Here is a 19,805-nt window from a genome sequence, read left to right on the forward strand (position 1 = left end):
AATGATGGGAACACATGTTAAACCCATTCCTACTGACTTTCAGTCATATTTGTTATATGGTAACAGAATGGTTTTCTTATTCCAACAGCTCACTTTCCATGTAGGAACCAGAGTGATTTTTAAAAACACAAATTATTTACAAAATGCTCCTGGTTAAAATCACTCAATGTTTCCAATTACACTTAGAATTAAAAAAAAAAAAATCCTTATCCTCCTCTTTGTAGAAGAGGATCCCTCTAAAATCATTTGATGCTAATCCCTTCCTGGATCACTCCGTTCCTCAAATAGTCCTCTTCTGATGCAGGAACTTTGCACAAGCTGTCTTTCTGCCTGAACACTGCCTCATGTCTTCATGTCAGCCTATCTTTGCATGAAGTTAACCTTTTCAATTTTAAGGTCTTAACATCATTTTCTTCCAATGTTCTTTGTAGTATTTGTTGTAATCCTAAATCATATCTGCCTATTTACTTTTTGTCTGTGTCCAAGACTAGATTTAAAAAAAAATTCTCCTCCCTCATGGTTTTACACATATTCAATAAACAATCAGAATAATTAACTGAATGAGCAAACAGCTTCAGCATGAGTTGGTGAAAAGCATAGGCTTCAACAGACTGTATTTACTTGCTGTGTAAGTATTTGCTCGCCCTTTCCTTGCTTACTGGCAAGTTAGATGTGTCACCTCTAGCACCTACCACATCCCACACTGGTAGATGAGGACATTCAGATCTAGTGAAGCTCACTCTGTCTCGCAGCAAAAGAGAGCTTATTTGAAGCTCAGGCTCTTCCCACTGTGATGCACTATGTGCTAAGTTGCTTCAGTCGTGTCCGACTCTTGTGATCCCCTAGACTTTAGCCCACCAGGCTCCTCTGTCCATGGGATTTCCCAGGCAAGAATACTGGAGTGGTTTGCCATGCTCTCCTCCAAGGGATCATCCTGATCCAGGGACTGAACTTGCATCTCTTATGTCTCCAGCATTGGCAGGCAGGTTCTTTATCCCTAGTGCCACCTGGGAAGCCCCTGTGATGCACTGCCTCATGCCTTTTTATTTTATTTTTTTCAGACACTACTAAGGATGTGCCACAATCCAATTTCTAGAATAATTTTCAGACTTATACATTTCCTTTTAGAGAGTTTTCATGAATCTCCTCTTCTAGGTTGCTCTTCATTTGTGGCCTCTCTCTCTCAAACAACTTTTTTTGAACATGAAGTTTGACCACCAAGACTCCTCTGCCATGTACAGCTGTATGCAGTCTTTCCTGGTAAGTTTCTGGTTTTATGTAATGACATTTTCCATCATAGGCATATTGTTGTTAAGGTTGGTAAATCCTATAATTTCTTGCTCTGTGGTTAGACTTTAAAACATACATGGTGGTTCAGGATCTTGGCTAAACCCCTCAATCAAAAGTTGGGTCTCAGTGAATGGTTGTTCTGTTGACTACTGGACACATCTGAAGTTTGTGCATCCAGTTTGGAGTTCCATTTCTCGGGGGCACCTACAGTTTGCAAGTTAATCTTCAAAAGCAATATGTCTGTGTCTTCTGGGAAGTTCCCAAGGATCATAATTCTTAAATTTGTTCTTGATTTCATAGTTTGGACAGTTACTATTGTGCTATTTTTAGATGCTGCTAGAGCAATGGCACCCCATTCCAGTACTCTTGCCTAGAAAATCCCGGGGATGAGGAGCCTGGTAGGCTGCAGTCCATGGGGTCGCTAAGAGCTGGACACGACTGAGCGACTTCGCTTTTACTTTTCACTTTCATGCATTGGAGAAGGAAATGGCAACCCACTCCAGTGTTCTTGCCTGGAGAATCCCAGGGACGGGGGAGCCTGGTGGCTGCCATCTATGGGGTCACACAGAGTCGGACGCGACTGAAGTGACTTAGCACAGCATAGCATAGCATAGAGATATATTCTTTTTAAAGATTTTCTGTTTTGATGATGATGCTTGTGAGTCTCAGAAAACAGTTTTTCTTCTCCCATGTAATTAATACTAAATAAACTTTCAATTCTGTAACATGTTTTATAGAGTTCAGGTTTGTTTCTAACAAAGGCAAATGTGCTTCTTAAGTGTTCTTTTTGTGTTGTTCCAGGTTTTTACAGGGAAGATGTTTACACAATCTTTGCCATAGCACATCAAGCTACAGTTCAGGACCTTCTGAGAAAAAATTTAGCATTGGTGTGACTTAAGGAAGAATCAAGTCAATGAAAGCCTTGGTCCTAATGAGTGGAGTGTGTGTGTTGTGTGTGCGTGTGTGTGTATGTGTGTGTGTGTGCATTGTGTATGATATGTGTTCTTCGTGAACATATGTGTGGAATGTAGGGGGTTATATGGTGTGTGATATATGTGTATGTTGACAGTGTCATCAGGTAGGGATGGCTTTTCCTTCTCTTCCATCTTTCAAATCTCACACAAGGATCTCCCATCCTCTGACTTTAATTGCTTTTGACATGGGAATCAGGGGTGTGTGTTTTCCACGTTCTAACAAGCAAAGACGGATGAAGATGTACTGATTATTAGCCAGCAGCATCTGGAAAGTTACCACACTGACTGCAACTTTTTAATTAGAAAAGACAACTGATTTCATTTAAGGTAACTAGGCAAAGGGCTTTCTGTAGAGTTTAATTTAGTGCTGATAATTGGGGGCTGTGTAATAGTGTGCTCCTTGACTCCTTTTAATGTCCAGGGACACAGATTGAGGAGGATCAGCAGTCAATTAAGTACCTGGCACATGGCGTGCTCTCAGTATTTGTGGTTGTCATTACTTCTACAGCAGCAGGAAAGACAATTAGCTCTTGGCAACATATTGAGGCAACAAGGCCGAGTCACTCAAGGAAGTTAGGCATTGGCCACAGAAATCACTGTCACTCCCACGTGCAAAAGACGAAGCACAAAGGGAGTGAGGGTGCAAAGGGTGAAGCACAAAGCTGCTTGGAAAAACCACGTGTTGAGTTTTGGTCTTCTCACATCACACCCTACATCTCACTGCCCAGCCCACTGTCAGGTGTATTTATCAATTCCTGCTTGGAGACTTGTTTTTTTCCCTCTCTCTGTGAATAATGTTTCCAATTCTTTCAACAGATGCTTATTGGGCACTTGCTATATGAAAATCACTGTTCTGGGAACTAGGAAAATAGGAATTTATAAATAAAAAGCTTGCGAACTTTACAAGACAGCAATGTAATAGGGAGAAAAGAATGTGTGTATGTGAGTGTGCATATATAGTTGTTATTATGCCCTATCCTCTACTGGGGATAGAGTGTAAATAATATTCTTCCTTTTTTGGGGACTTTGTTGACCCAGTAGGGAGGGCTAAGACAGATGTGAGAGACAGGTATAGGAGGATTTGAATATTTTGGAGTTTATAAACAGATGAGATGTATTCTTAAAGGTCATGTAATTAGAAGTAGACCTTCTAGGCTATTTATCATAAACTGTGAAATTCCAAACAAACTCTTTATTTGTTCCATATACCCTTTCCCTAATAAAAAAATGCACACCAGAGTCTCTTGAGAAACTAAAGGAGTAAATGTCAATGATAATAAAGGCTACAGTTTACTGAGTGCTCATCAGATTTATATCTTACAAAAACATTGCAACAGTCATTTGACTTGCTGTTTCACCAATATTATCTTTTAAATTTGTTCCAGAAACCCCAACATGAGAACTATCATTCTTTTATAGGTGATAAAGCTAACCAGGCAGTTGAGCTTCCCTGTTGGCCACATTGCTAGTTGCAGGCAGGGAAAAGAATGCTGGCTCTCATTTTCTACCATAACATAGTGTCGTGCTTTAAGACCGAAAATGCCTATGGTGGATTTGCTCTCGTATTAACACTGGGAAGATTTTTTTCCTGGATTATCCCAGATCTGCTGCTCCTCTTCACCCCACTATGTTTTAGATTATTTACCATCAAGTAGCATCTACTTCAGGGACAGGGCAAGGAAAGGGAGACAAAATAAATATACATCAATATATTTTGCTATGTGTGTGTGCTTACTTGTCGGAGAAGGCAATGGCACCCCACTCCAGTACTCTTGCCTGGAAAATCCCGTGGATGGAGGAGCCTGGTGGGCTGCAGTCCATGGAGTCGTTAAGAGTCAGACATGACTGAGTGACTTCACTTTCGCTTTTCACTTTCATGCATTGGAGAAGGAAATGGCAACCCACTCCAGTGTTCTTGCCTGGAGAATCCCAGGGACGGGGGAGCCTGGTGGGCTGCCATCTCTGGGGTCGCACAGAGTCGGACACAACTGAAGCGACTTAGCTGCAGCAGCATTGCTTGCTTGTGTCTGACTCTTTGCAACCCTATGGACTGTAGCTCACCAGGTTCCTCTGTCTATGGGATTTTCCAGGTAAGAATACTGGAGTGGGTTGCCATTTCCTGCTCCAAGGGATCTTCCTGACCCAGAGATAGAAACTGCATCTTCTTGCATCTCCTCCTGTCCTGGCAGGTGGGTTCTTTACCACTGCACCACTAGTTTTGCTACACCTAGAAAGTGAGAGGAGACTGGATTAGAGTTACTTGCCAATTAATTCCCTCCCTCCACCAGCCTCCCTCTCCTTTTCCTGCTAATTCTTATGGAATGCCTGCTACATACCAACTGTAAAGGGTTTGGGTGACATTTTATCTATAAAATAGAGATGCTGATTCCAGCCTTACAGAATTGTGAAACAGAATAAGATTTCTAAACCTTGACTATTACAGTTAAAGTTCATGAGACAACTCAGGGGATAAGTGACAGGCATTTATCCCTGTTCTTATTAAACACTTTCAAGTACAGCACAGTATTTTCTGTTGATCTTGGTTTATTGCATTTCCCATTGTCTTATATAATTTTAAACTGACAGGGCTGCAAAACGTGGCTGACCCAGCCATTTGAGCTAGTAGCTTTGATAAGAAAATACCCAAATTTGGGATATGGCGGGCAATGATTCCTTCTCTCCCAGGTTGGGTCCTTTTCTTTTTCCCGAAAACAGATAAGCAGACAAAATGAGAAGACAAATCTGTATGTGGACAATAATCTCTTCAAGAAGTTAATAAAGAACTAAAGTGCTGAGAATTTTAAAGCCTTTCATTTTATCTCTTTCAATTGTTTGTTTTTTTTTTTTTTTGGTATGCATCAACTCTATTGGATATTAAAGGAGTTTTATATCTCTAGCTTCAAAGGCATCTACTCTTCAAACTTCTTCAATGAGGAAAACAGTCTTTTAGAAATATGTTAAAAAACCAAGACTGCCAATGCTATAAGCACCCTGCTGACACAATATGGTTTTATGCCTTTTTTTTTTTTAACTTGCATCTCTAGGCACGGGATAAGTGTCTGCTAATTAATCCAATCTCAATCCTGTCATAGTCACGCTCAAGGGAATATCTATTCCCTTCTTAAGGGGAATGGAGAGACTCAGAAACACACATGCATTAACCCAATAAGTCCTCAGATGGCTTTGCTGCCAGAATGTGTTGCCAAGAGACTGTAAGCCATCAGGCCTTTCTGACTCATTATAAAACATATTCTCCTGATATGTAAAAGCCAGTATGGGAGGGATCTGATGGAGTACTAATGAGAGAGGTAAGTGACTAGGATACCTGCCCAGATATGAGAAAACCATCTTTGCGGAAGGGCTCAAGGGACCACTAGGAAAGAAAATCCCAGAAGCGTTACGTTGTAGCCATGAACAGAGACCGACAGATACCAAGAAACTGTGCTATCTATTGGCTGCTTAGGTCCAGAAGGCGGAGAGCTTGTGTAACTGACTGGCAAAGAGCCAGTGGGTGGAGGAAGAAATGAGGCTTGATGGAGGTGGTCATTCTCTCTTTTTTTAAGGCTGTGGTATCTAGAGGTCACCAGAAAAAGTTTTGTACATTGTAGGTGAGATGTTATCTATCTTCTGGTAAGGAAGTTTACACAGGGCTATCCAATAAACCGCTTCTAGTAATGAGCCTTTTTAAGCTAACAGGTTTTTTGCTCGTGCTGGGATTTTAGCTGTCACTTATTCATGAATTTATTCATTCAGAAAGGTTAGAAAGTGATCTTCTTTTCCATTTCCTTAGTAACAGAAGGGGGAACATACTGCTTCTTTTCTCCTTATTCTAGATGCTCTGGTTCCTTGCTTGGTTGATGGTTTGGGGCTCGAGACAGGGCAAATATTAGAAATGGTTAAGAGTGCAGATTCTGTATTCAGAAATATCCAGTTTTCAAATTCCAGTTCTATCACTTCATAGCTGGAAGATCAGTTTCTGAACCTGTATGATGAGGATCAAATAGCACTTACCAATATGATATCACATAAAAAATGATACAGGGACTGGCCTACATTTTAAATGCTCAAAATGTTAGCTATAATTTTATAATCACTTCATCTTCATTATGATTGTTTCTGGGAGTACTGTTTCCAACCATCCCCCAAGTAAATGTACTTCTAATGGTATTCTCATATAATTTTTGAAGTTAAACTTTCTGTTAAGTGAGAAGAAATGTGTAATACAGGTAACAAAATAGGTAAAATAGATAATAAACAAGATGGATGAAGAAGGGAATGGAGAAAGGAAGGGGAGAAGACAGGGATGCTGTTTAAGTAATCTTAATACCTTAAGTTGAGAAGCGCTCACCCCAAGGAAATCTTTGTGTTTTTATCACAGTGGAAATACTGTTTTAGGATTGTAGTCTTCAGATCACCATACTTTGTCCAGTTCAATACATGTCACATCGTTTTCGGATACTTCTACACAAAGAAATGTTTATGATACTTCTTAACAGGCATTTTTCAGAAATGCTCTGAAAATAATTTTCATAGTCCATTCTCAGAATTACAGAATATAGAAATTTATGACTGCAAATGGTCATAATGTTATTAATGCAAATCTTGAAATTTGCAGATAAGGAAACTAAGGTTTATCCTTATAAAAGATAAAATAATATGCTTAATTTCATGCAGTGAATTAGGACCAGAATCCAGGTCTCCCAGTTTCTTAGGCAAGGGATTCCTCCCTCCTCCCATCTTCTAACAGAATAAATAAGTCATCTAAAAAAGTGATATATAATTAATAATAAACAAAAATTTATATTTTGCTTGATTTTTAAAAAATAATTCTCCTGAATATAATCACTCTGGGTCAATTCCTTTTTTAAGTTTTAAAAAAATTGTGATAGTTCTATTTCCAGTTTTTTAAGGAATCTCCACACTGTTCTCCATAGTTGCCGTGGCAGATGCATGTTGATGTATGGCAAAACCAGTACAATATTGTAAAGTAAAAAAAAAAAAAAATTGTGATAAAATATAGGGTATGATAATCCACTCCAGCATTCTTACCTGGAGAATCCCATGGAAAAGCCTGGGGCAGAGGAACCTGGCAGGCTACAATCCATAGTGTCGCAGAGTTGGATGTGCAAGCGACTTAGCATGTATGTATGCATGCATGCATGCATATATAATATAATGTTTATCATCTTAACCATTTGTAAGATATAAATCAGTGGTATTATACACATTCACAATCACCCCTTGTTGCACTCCAAATCTTTTGATCATTCCAAACAGAAACTCTGTATCCATGAAGGAATAACTTCCTTTTTCCCTCTGCCCTCAGTCCCTGGTAATCTCTACTCTGCATTCTGTCTCTGAATTTGCTTTTTCTAGATACCACATGTAAGTGGAATGGTACAATACCTGTCCTCCGGGCTTATTTCGTTAAATGTAATGTTTTCAATGTCCAATCATGTTATAGCATGTATCCAAATTTCATTCCTCTTTATGACTGAGTTTTCTATGCATAAAAATATGTAAAAAAATCAATATAAATAACACACATATCACATTTTGTTTATCCATCTGTTGATGGGCATATGGCTTGTTTATCCTCTGGCTATTGTGAATCATATTTCCATTAACATTGTGAACAGATATTTAAGTCCCAGCTTTTTGTTCTTTTGGATACAAATGTAAAAGTAGAGTTGCTAGGCCACGTAGTAGTTCTGTATTTAACTTTTTGAGAAACTGTTTTCCACAATGGCTACACACACTATTTCATGGTCCTGCCGGTAGCCCATGAGGGTTCCAATTTCTTCACATCCTTGCCAACCTTTGCTATTATCTTTTCAAAAAAGTTACAGCCATCCTAAGTAAGTATGGATTTATCAGTTCTTAATAATGGGGTGATTTTGCCCTCCAGGGGACATGTAACAGCGTCTGGAGACATTTTTGGTTGTCACATTTCAGGGAACAGAGTTGGCTACTGGCATTTAGTGAGTAAAGGCCAGAGAAGCTACTAACCATCCCACAGCGCACAGCACTTCTCTCCACAGCAAAGAACGTGCCACCAGTGCCGGGGTGCCTTTCTCTAGGCACATGTCCAGTCGTCAGAGCTAGGTTTCTGATACTCAGTCCTTTTTATGCTCTTTGCCACTGAAACAACAGTATGGTATGAAACAAACTTCTTGACACTAGTTGGCCCAGAGAGATGAGCTTTTCTTTATTATTATTATTTATTTATTATTATTATTTTTTTTTACTTTACAATATTGTATTGGTTTTGCCATACATCAACATGCATCCGCCACGGGTGTACATGTGCTCCCCATCCTGAACCCCTCTCCCACCTCCCCCCCACCATACCATCCCTCTGGGTCATCCCAGTGCACCAGTCCCAAGCTTCCTGTATCCTGCATCAAACCTGGACTGGCGATTTGTTTCTTATATGATATTATACATGTTTTAATGCCATTCTCCCAAATCATTCCCCCCGCCGCCCTGGCCACAGAGTCCAAAAAACTGTTCTATACATCTGTGTCTCTTTTGCTGTCTCGCATATAGGGTTGTCATTACCATCTTTCTAAATTCTATATATATGCGTTAGTATACTATATTCGGAGAAGGCAATGGCACCCCACTCCAGTACTCTTGCCTGGAAAATCCCATGGGCGGAAGAGCCTGGTAGGCTGCAGTCCATGGGGTTGCAAAGAGTCAGACGACTGAGCGACTTGACTTTCACTTTTTACTTTCGTGCATTGGAGAAGGAAATGGCAATCCACTCCAGTGTTCTTGCCTGGAGAATCCCGGGGACAGGGGAACCGGGTGGGCTGGCGTCTATGGGGTCACACAGAGTCGGACACGACTGAAGCAACTTAGCAGCAGCAGCATACTGTATTGGTGTTTTTCTTTCTGGCTTACTTCACTCTGTATAATAGGCTCCAGTTTCATCCACCTCATTAGAACTGCTTCAAATGTATTCTTTTTAATGGCTGAGTAATACTCCATTGTGTATATGTACCACAGCTTTCTTATCCATTCATCTGCTGATGGACATCTAGGTTGCTTCCATGTCCTGGCTATTATAAACAGTGCTGTGATGAACATTGGGGTACACGTGTCTCTGTCCCTTCTGGTTTCCTCAGTGTGTATGCCCAGCAGTGGGATTGCTGGATCATAAGGCAGTTCTGTTTCCAGTTTTTTATGGAATCTCCACACTGTTCTCCATCGTGGCTGTACTAGTTTGCAAGAGCTTTTCTAAAAAGGTGAAATGCGGAGCATTGTTAGGGACAAAACACTGCTTTGAAGTTGGGACAGAGCACTGTCAGAACCACCTGAACTATCCCTGCTCAATGACAGTGATTCCACTGCCACTTTTGATTCTGCTTCAAAGCATTTCTCTGCACTGAACTTACACCCAGTCAGGAATTCCCTGGGAATTACTACAGTATTCTCCAAAGTTAATTGCAACAGGAAACCTGTAACAAAAATATGTAGTTCATTTTTTTTTTTTAGAGGTAATACTCCTTCCTCTCATTTTATTTTTTTTTATTTATTTTTTTTAATTGTATTTTTAAACTTTACATAATTGTATTAGTTTTGCCAAATATCAAAATGAATCCACCACAGGTATACGTGTGTTCCCCATCCTGAACCCTCCTCCCTCCTCCCTCCCCATACCATCCCTCTGGGTCGTCCCAGTGCACTAGCCCCAAGCATCCAGTATCATGCATTGAACCTGGACTGGCATCTCGTTTCATACATGATATTTTACATGTTTCAATGCCATTCTCCCAAATCTTCCCACCCTCTCCCTCTCCCATAGAGTCCATAAGACTGTTCTATACATCAGTGTCTGTAGTTCATTAATGAATCATTTTGGAACCACTCATTAGAGGCAGATTCAACATATGTGCTAATATAACTCTTTATTAGGGAAAATTTTGATTATAAATTTAAAACATCTTCTGTCCTCAGTGCAAGGAATGTTACTGAGGGCACTTACTATGTGCTCAGTGCTGTGCTAAACTTAGGGACAACATGATGATGCTTAAATAGTGTCTCAGTTTTGTGAAGATTACATGCATGTTTCTCTTAAAGGTAACTAGTATAAGCTTATGATGAAGTGCCATGCAACAAAAGTCATATTTTTAATGTTTAATGACAAGTATAAATATTCACCAATTAATATAATATTAATTGAGACAATTGTTTACAAACGTATATAAATTGTATAAACCCAGTTCTATTTTAAGAATTAAATTGTATGTATGTATATGAAGGAAAAATCAAAGAAAATATCTCTAAATGTTAACTGGGAAATGATAAGGTTTTTTTCTAAATATTTTCTCTTTTAAAAAATATTTTCTACATGCATTAGGTTTATAATCCATAATAATAATAATAATTAAAAAAATAAGGTTAGCCTATATTAGATAACTGTCAACTCACTCCCCGCCTGCACTCTTAAGTAAACCAATATCTACTCTGAAACATTGCTCTTTGGAGGATGGGGAAGGGAGACCAGGGAAGATTCAGGAGTGAACCCCACTGGCCTGTTTGGATGGCTCATGAGAGTCTGCTCGGGAAGAATGATCAACTCTGAGACTGAGGTAAGGGCTGTGCTTCACAACTTTCATGAGCATAGAAGCCACTTGGCAGCTTTGCTAACGTGCACGTCTCTGATTTAGAAATTTTGGGCTACAGACTCAGATTCACATTTTTAACAAGCTTCCTGGGGTTGTTGCTGCTGCTGCTCCATAGACCACACTTAGAGTAGCAAGGAGTTCAGAGACCATTCTTGACTCCTCTACTTAATTTTTTGAACTATGGTTAGTAATCATATAGACCACATTTGTGTTTGCATTAAAGTCTCTACAGAACTTTACATAGAATCCTTACAAACGCGGGGGCAGTATTTTGTTTTAGAGTGACAATGTTTAAGTGACTGGTCAGTATCACACAGTTAGTGAGTGACTGAGCCAGATCTTGAGGTTCAAGTATGGCACTTACACTACTTCTCTGTGCTTGATTTCTCTTATCAGTAAAATGGAGATGTAGCCCAGGCAATGCTTCTAGAATGCACAGAAAGATATGCCTATGTGTTGGCAAGCTATAGAATTACAAATACGAATATCTACAATTTTATACATAATTTGGAAATTATAACTAGGTAAAGTTGAGATTTTGCCTTTATTTAATGAAGGATTAAATTTATGCCTCACCTGTTTGGGAGGGATGCAAGTCTTCTCAAAGGAAGCCAGCTGCTGAGCCAGAGAATGCAAACTCAGCCACCTGACTTCAGCCTTTATTAGGATCCAGTGGATTCCTTTCTTCCAGGGCAACACTGAGCCAGGGGCAGCTGGGAGCATCTCTGTTCACCTCTGGTTTGTGGTCTGGGCTGGTGAATGTTGACCCTGCATCTTTGACATTTCAGCCCACACTATGTTCTTCATGTCACAAACTAATTTGCTTGATGTGGTGAAACTCCACCCCACTCTCTTCTGTGCAATAGACTGTTATATCTGCATCTGGGAAACAATGTGTGTGCCTGGACATGACTTAGAGATCAAGATGGTATACAGGGTTATGACACCTTTGGCAAGGGGCAAGGATTGTAATTCTTTTATTTCTGATGGAGCAATTTACATCTGGTTTACTCATAAACAATGTCATTTTGGCCAGTTCATCTTTGTTACTATTGGAAATTCCAACTGTGTGTGTATATGTGTGTGTGTGCATGTATGTATATGTGTGTTTGTGTGTGTATGTGCATTTGGAGCCAGTGGGCATGGGATAGGGTGGAAACAAATTGCCAGAAGAATGTGTAGATGTTTCATTTCAGGCCTCACTGAAAAGGAGAGAGAGAAAAACTGTTGGCAGGGAAACTTTATTTACTGAAGTATACCAAACTTCTCAATGGAAAATTTTGTACTTCCCAGATTGTTCTATAGATTGGCCCTGAGGATTGATTTATTAATATCTGGAATTCTATGCACTTGGCTAATAATAATGCTATATTCTTAAGGCCTGTGGTGCTAAAGCTGCCTTATAATGACTTTGCAGGCATCTCTAAGTAGAGAAGAGCTGGAAGACCACTCATAATGGAAAGAAGGCCAAATCCTACTAGTCCAGTATTAGACACCTATGAATGCAGGTCAGCAGGGCCTCTAAACCTAACCACAGAGCTTCCCTACTGCCTTAGACACCAGCTAAATTCAAAATAGATATCATATATTAACATATATATGTTGAATCTATAAAAATGGTATAGATGATCTTATTTGCAAAGCAGAAATAAAGATACAGATGTAGAGAACAAATATATGGATACCAAGGGGGAAAGGGGGATGGGAGCAATTGGGAGACTGACACATATACATTATTGATACTACATATAAAATACACGACTAACGAGAACCCACTGTATAGCACAGGAGACTACTTAATGCACGTGGTAACTTGAATGAGCTGGAAGCTCAAAAGAGAGGGGATATGTGTATATATGTGGCTGATTCAATTTGCTGTTCAGTAGAAAGTAGCACAACACTGTAAAGCAGCTATACTCCAACAAAAATTAATTTTAAAATGATTGGAGATTATGGATTAGTTTTGATGTACTATATTGTTTTCCTACTATCATTTGTCTGAGATTATCTTGTCCCCATGAGAAGTTAAGGGAATCTCATGTTTTGGGCTCCACTGGAGTAAATAAAAGACTTGTATTATCTATTGCTGCCTGAAAATGTGGCAACTTAAAACAATGCATACTTGATCATGTCTGATTTCTGAGAATCAGGGATCAGAATACAGCTGAATGGGGTCACGTGCATTATGGTTCCTCACGGCATGCAATCAAGATGCTGACTGGGGCTGCAGGTACCTAAACACTCTAAAAACTCCACCAGGAAAAAAATTCATTTCCAAACTCATCCATGTGTTGGCAGGATTCAGGCTGTTGGTCAGAGGTGTCCCTCAGTTTGCCATGTGGGTCTTCTTTAGGGGCAGTTTACAGTATTGAACAGTTTGCTTCATGAAAGCAAGCAGATGAGAGAGTGAGAAATGGAAGTCAGCCATCTGTAACCTAATCTCAGTGATACCACCTCATCTTGGTTTTATTTTATTCATTAGAGAAAAACCACAGAGTATAGTTCGCCCTCAGGTTTCCACAAGGGCCTGAGTATCTAGGGGTGAGGATCACTGGGGGACCATTCAGAAATTGCCTCTCACCTGGCCCCTGAAGTATTCAGTATTGCCTGCATTGAATTGGGGTTTAATTGGACAATTTTATATTGAACGATCTAAATTTAGAGGATAGTCCTAGGTATTTTTCTTTGATTCACTCTGGGCCTTAGGGAAAGAATCATATCAGGGTATCTTAGAGGCCTAAGGGCAGTGGGGACAAGTGCTTTTTAAATTTACTTTATCATTTTATTTATTTATTTGTCTGGACCACCGTGTGTAAGGGGTCTTAGTTCCCCCACCAGAGAGTGAACCCACGGACCCTGCAGTGGACATGTGGAGTCTTAACCACTGGACCATCAGGGAAGTCCCTGAGCAAGTGTTTACTGAATGTCAACTGTTTGTGGAAGGTTGTGCTGGGGATTGTGGGGAATAAGAAGAAAGAAAGAAAATGAACAACGTGTGCCTCACACCATGCTCGCTGCCTTCCCATGCCTCATTTAATCCTAGAAAGTGGTGCCTACTCCTCCTTTTAAAGAGAGAAAGATGGGGCTCAGCAGTATTACAAAATTGCTTAAGAACCTAAAGTTACTTAGTAGTGGGGATGAATTTAAATCCAGAACTAACTTCAAAATTCTTCTCCCCACTAAGTGACTTTATATGACCTTAAAATATCTCAGTTAAGTGTGACAAGTAATCCTAATACACATAGAAGTACTGTCCCCACCACCTGCCATCGCCCCATTATTGATTTTATTGAGTGGTTTTAAGTATGATACATCAGGATACACTGAAGATGATAAGAAACACCTTCCATTGTGTATCTCTTAAGGATATGAATCATTTCTTGCAGTGTTCTTAGTAGCAAGGTTTTCATGTCTGATCATAGAACTAAGAGTGGCTATCGTTGCAGTAGGTCATTGTTTAGTTCTCATTTGTAGACAAATTTCCCATTTTAGAAAATGGTGAGCCATACATTTGACTGTCAGAAAGCTCAAAGCAAAAAAATACGATGGCCATACTGATATTAATTTTTAATCTCATTCTTGAATTTAATGTCCCTGTTCCTGGTTTTCCTTCTGCTCTCATACTATAACAGTTTTAAGTTTATCTGTTTTAGTTCAAATGGGCCTTAGAAAGCATCACTACGAACAAAGCTAGTGGAGGTGGTAGAATTCCAGTTGAGCTATTCCAAATCCTGAAAGATGATGCTGTGTAAGTGCTGCATGCAATATGCCAGCAAATTTGGAAAACTCAGCAGTGGCCACAGGACTGGAAAAGGTCAGTTTTCATTCCAATCCCAAAGAAAGGCAATGCCAAAGAATGCTCAAACTACCGCACAATTGCACTCATCTCACACACTAGTAAAGTAGTGCTCAAAATTCTCCAAGCCAGGCTTCAGCAATATGTGAACCGTGAGCTTCCTGATGTTCAAGTTGGTTTTAGAAAAGGCAGAGGAACCAGAGATCAAATTGCCAACATCCCCTGGATCATGCAAAAAGCAAGAGAGTTCCAGACAAACATCTATTTCTGCTTTACTGACTATGCCAAAGCCTTTGACTGTGTGGATCACAATAAATTGTGGAAAATTCTGAAAGAGATGGGAATACCAGACCACCTGATCTGCCTCTAGAGAAATTTGTATGCAGGTCAGGAAGCAACAGTTAGAACTGGACATGGAACAACAGACTGGTTCCAAATAGGAAAAGGAGTACGTCAAGGCTGTATATTGTCACCCTGTTTATTTAACTTATATGCAGAGTACGTCATGAGAAACGCTGGACTGGAGGAAACACAAGCTGGAATCAAGATTGCCAGGAGAAATATCAATAACCTCAGATATGCGGATGACATCACCCTTATGGCAGAAAGTGAAGAGGAAGTAAAAAGCCTCTTGATGAAGGTGAAAGTGGAGAGTGAAAAAGTTGGCTTAAAGCTCAACATTCAGAAAACGAAGATCATGGCATCCGGTCCCACCACTTCATGGGAAATAGATGGGGAAACAGTGGAAACAGTGTCAGACTTTATTTTTCTGGGCTCCAAAATCACTATAGATGGTGACTGCAGCCATGAAATTAAAAGATGCTTACTCCTTGGAAGGAAAGTCATGACCAACATAGATAGCATATTCAAAAGCAGAGTCATTACTTTGCCAACAAAGGTCTGTCTAGTCGAGGCTATGGTTTTTCCTGTGGTCATGTATGGATGTGAGAGTTGGACTGTGAAGAAGGCTGAGCACCGAAGAATTGATGCTTTTGAACTGTGGTGTTGGAGAAGACTCTTGAGAGTCCCTTGGACTGCAAGGAGATCCAACCAGTCCATTCTGAAGGAGATCAGCCCTGGGATTTCTTTGGAAGGAATGATGCTAAAGCTGAAACTCCAGTACTTTGGCCACCTCATGCGAAGAGTTGACTCATTGGAAAAGACTGATGCTGGGAGGGATTGGGGGTGGGAGGAGAAGGGGACGACAGAGGATGAGATGGCTGGATGGCATCACTGACTCGATGGACGTGAGTCTCCGTGAACTCTGGGAGTTGGTGATGGACAGGGAGGCCTGACCTGCTGCGATTCATGGGGTCGCAATGAGTCGGACACGACTGAGCAACTGATCTGATCTGATCTGATTTTAGTTCAGTTACTGTATATAACTTTTTAAGCAATCTTGAAATACTTTTGAAATAAGATGAAATATAATCAATAAAAGTTGATTATATACTCCATTTGTGACTATAAAAAACCTAAGAGTGCTACACTGTGCTATATCTGCAATAGAATTTCGGGTGGGCGAGAGTGAGAACAATGTGGATTGCAGCCTTGCTTTGATTGCCCAGAGTACAAAATTGTCCCTTCTCCTAGAGCCAATAACTGCTCAAAAAATATTACCTCAAAATGACAAATGACAGGAGAGTAAATGGCATGTATATCCTAGTGACCCTCATATTTGTCATAGGTTCTTCACTTGCCACTTCAACTATTAATAACACTTTCAAAAATCCTGTCTAGAAGGTATGGCTGTGATGGTTCACCCACTGGGGCTTACCTAAGGTCACATGTTCAGGGGTGAAGTGTAGGGGACTCTGACACCAAATCCCATTTATATTGTTGGGTCATTTTTTCTATGTCATGGAAGAGAAAATTCTATAAAAATATAAGGCAAAACCTTCTTTGATCAGCAGGTGGAGCTTCATGACTTGCAGAAAATAATTTTCTTTTCTTTTTTCTGAATCTTTGTCCTTTTTTGAATGATTCCTCCTCTTCCTCCTTCCTTCTTTAACTTCTATTTTTTCTCCCTTATTTCTTGCTCCATGTTGACTTTATTATCATGCTACCCATTCTCATCAACTGTAAAGGTTTCACCAGACATCAAAGCCTTGTGATCCATCTACTGGGTTGCTTGGTTGTTTAAGCCAAGTTTCCTAGGAGTTAATTCACCTGACTAATATTTTTGGGGTGAAGGAGATACGTATCTGGCCTTTCTCTCCTGACATCTCAAATCTGGGCATTTTATGGATGTAATTGATTGGTCCTTTTAGTGTGAGAACCACATAGGCTTATTTTGTTCCTTCTCTAAGCCTCATGCATGCCTGCATATATGCATCAGATTGAGAGATTGATTAAGCCAATTTCCCTGATGAAACTAGCAGCCTTTTACCTAAGAGCATTTTTCACTATGTGATCTTCTTGTTTGCTGACTGTCCCTCACCAATATTATGCAAGCTTCATATAAACACAGATCTTGCTTTGTCTTGCTTACCACTCTTGCAATAACTCTTAGAGTAGACTTTGGTGTATTATACAGTCTCAGTAATATTTGTTAAACGAATTAGGTGAACAACTGTCCAAAGCAATTCAATCAGGAAGTAAAAACTACCTCAAGTACTCTAACTGGGAAGAGCTTTAGTACAGGCAATAAGTTACTTGTAAAATCAAAGGATTGAAAAAATAGGTTCTAAGCTTCTAGAAGCACACAGACCTGATCTTAGAGCTTGAAAGTGTGGTCTGGGGACCAGAAGCATTGAGTCACTTGTGAGCTTGTTTATCTCAATTCCGACCCCAGACTAACTCAACCCAGAATTTGATTTTAATAAAATTTCCCAGTGACTTGTGTGCATTGCACTAAAGTATGGGAACCACTGTTTCTCAGGGGTACTTCTGAGACTCTTGATGTCCAGCGGCCAAAATTCTTCACACTAGAACCTAGAGAGAAAGTGAGCTTGCTCAGTCATGTCTGATTCTTTGCAACCCCATGGACCTGTAGCCTGCCAGGCTCCTGTGTCCATGGGGAGAACCTAGAGAGTAGACACTAAAGATTTGATCCAGGAGTAGGAAGTAGTAGCACAAGTAGCCTCTACCACCACCCCTGCTTTTTTTTTTCCTGGTAATTGTGGTAGAAAACACATAACGTAAAATTTATCCTTTTGACTACTTTGAGTGTACAGTGCAATAATGTTACCACGTGCATATTCTTTTGCAACAAATCTCTAGAGCTTTCTCATCTTGCAGAACAGAAATTCTGTATCCATGGAACAATTCTTTTTGCCCCAGCCCTGGTAAGCACATTGTACTTTCTGTTTCTAAGTCTAGCTGATTTAGATACCTCATATTAGAGGAGTCATGCAGTGTGTGTTCTTGTGACCGGCTTCTTTCACTTTTCATAATGTTCTCAAGTTTCACTCCTGTTGTAGCATATGACAGGATTTTTTAAGGGCAAAAGCATGTTCTATTGTATGTATATGCTTCACTTTCTTTGTCCATTCATCTGCTAGTGGATATTTAGTTTGTTTCTACCTCTTGGCTATTGCAAATAATGTTGCAATGAACATGAGTGTGCAAATATGTCTTGGAGATTCTATTTTCAATTCTTTTGGATATATACCTAGAAGTAGGATTACTAGATCATATGGTAACTGTATTTTTAATTTTTAAAAGAACCTGCATACTGCTTTTCATAGCAGCTACATGATTTTACATTTCCACCGACAGTAGACGAGTGTTCCAGCTTCCTCACGTTCTTTGCAATACTTGTTTTCTGTTGATAGTGAATGTTCTAACAGGTACAAAGTTATGTCTCATTGTGGTTTTGATGTGTATTCCCCTGATGATCCGTGATTTGGAACATCTTTTCATATGCTTGTTGGCTATTTATATATTTTCTTTGGAGAAATGTCTATTCAAGTCCTTTGGCAAGTAAAAAAGCAGATTATTATTATTATTATTATTTTGTTGCTATCTAAGAGGGTCATAAAAAGACAAGTGTTCCCTAAGCTATATTGTGCAATATATTTTCCAGCTTTGTACAGGTCAAAAAGCAGTTCAGAGCACTAAAAAGAGCAAAATACTTAGTAAATGTAACCGAGGTGAAAGACTTGTACACTGACAACTATGAAACATTGATAAAAGAATGTAGGAATTCTTTAATATTCCAGATATTAACCCTTTATCATGTATATGGTTTGGAAATGTCTTGCCCCATTCCATAAGTTGCATTTTCACTCCATTGCTTGTTTCCTTTGCTGTGCATAGCTTCTCAGTTTGATGAGGTCCCATTTGTCTGTTTTATATTATTTATGCTTTCAGTGTTATAGCCAAGAGATCATTGTCAAAAGTGCAAGGTTATAAGGCTTTTATCCCATGTTACAGTTCTGGGTTTTACATTTAGGTTTTTAATCCAATTTGAGTTAATTTTTATATATGGTATAAGGTAAGTGTCCATCTTCATTCTTTTACATGTGGACATTCCATTTTCCCGATACCTTTTTTTGATGAGACTATACTTAGTATTCTTGGTATCCATGTTGAATGTAATTTCACCATACATGTGAGAATTTATGCCTGTTCACTCTATTTTGTTCAGTTGGTCTATATGCCAGTATTATACAATTTTGACTAAGGTAGTTTTATACTATGTTTTTTAAAAAATATTTATTTATTTGGCTGTGTTGGGTCTTAGTTGTGGCATGGGGGCTTACGTGCCCTGTGGCCTGTGCAATCTTAGTTCCCTGACCAGGGACTGAGCTCACATCTCTTGCACTGCGAGGCAGATTCTTAACCACTGGACCACCAGGGAAGTCCCTGTAATATGTTTTGAAATCAGGAAATATGAAGTGTTTCGTTTTTCTTTCTTTCTCATGATCATTTTAAATATTTGAAATTCCACATCAGTTTGGGGATTTTTTTTTTTTGAATTTCAGCAAAAAAAAAAAAAAAAATGCCATTGGGATTTTGATAGGGATTGCCTTGGATTCATCAATTGTTTTGGATAGTATGAGATTTTAACAATTGAAGTCTTCTAATCTGTGAACACAAGGTCTTTCCATGTATTTGTGGCTTCTTTAATTTCTTTTATCAATGTTTCATGGTTGTCAGTGTGCAAGT

This window comes from Bos javanicus, chromosome 14 (genome assembly GCF_032452875.1).
Source record: "Bos javanicus breed banteng chromosome 14, ARS-OSU_banteng_1.0, whole genome shotgun sequence".
Lineage (NCBI taxonomy): Eukaryota > Metazoa > Chordata > Mammalia > Artiodactyla > Bovidae > Bos > Bos javanicus.